The sequence below is a fragment of the Seriola lalandi genome, unplaced genomic scaffold (assembly GCF_002814215.2).
Source record: "Seriola lalandi dorsalis isolate HSWRI2012SDOR001 ecotype SW California unplaced genomic scaffold, Sedor1 jcf7180002054614, whole genome shotgun sequence".
Classification (NCBI taxonomy): Eukaryota; Metazoa; Chordata; class Actinopteri; order Carangiformes; family Carangidae; genus Seriola; species Seriola lalandi.
The window spans coordinates 260,013-260,783 of NW_019525167.1; the positions used below are offsets into that span (position 1 = coordinate 260,013).

The 771-nt window shown below is 38.9% G+C and overlaps 1 protein-coding gene across 1 annotated transcript in view; it reads right to left on the reverse strand.

Annotated features, from left to right (window-relative positions):
* Positions 1 to 771, reverse strand: part of iqub (IQ motif and ubiquitin domain containing) — a 16,438-nt gene that overhangs the window by 9,419 nt on the left and 6,248 nt on the right. The gene's annotated exons all lie outside the window — the stretch shown is intronic.

Here is a 771-nt window from a genome sequence, read left to right on the forward strand (position 1 = left end):
CACTCTCAGCTTGCCTTTCATGTTTGTGTACACACCTTTTCTAACCACCTAACTTTGTTTGACCAACAACATCATGTTTTTTTTATGTTGCCTCCCTTTCCCCCGGATGAGCGAACAGATGGATTTGAGAACAGTTGGTGCAACCCAATCCCAGAGAGTCCTGTTTGTCTTGTCGGCTGAGAAACACTGAAACTCACATTTACAGAAGTAAAAACACAATTTACAGACATGTACTTTTCAAATGCTTCAGCTCCAGCCAGGCAACTACTGCACAGCAACAAAGCCAACGGTCAGAGACATCTGAGCTGTCACAGCTGATTAATGAAAACTGCACAGGCTGCCATCATCATTATAGATAGATTTTCTTGTTTTTCATTGGTGCCGTTTTTATTTTTATTTTCCTGTTCGGTTTGACGGAGGCACTTCAGGGGAAATGATTAATTGATTCCTTTAACGACGTGGATCATATTAGACTTCACTACAACCAGAAAAAAACCCCACTCCTTTCTGATTAAGGCCGAAGGATTTCCTGTGATTTTAAAACGATTACCTTCTGGGAACATTTCACACTCCATCTGAGATTCCCAGGATTTCACGCCGTGCCACAACAGCAAATAAATCATTATGAAATTATATTTATTCAGATTTATGATGCTTTTCTTTCATCTTTATTAACATATGTTCCTTTCCCTCTGTATTGCTTTTAAAGGTTCACCGCATATGTTTGAGCTGGAACAATTATCTCATCTTCTGCTGTAAATAAAAATGTTT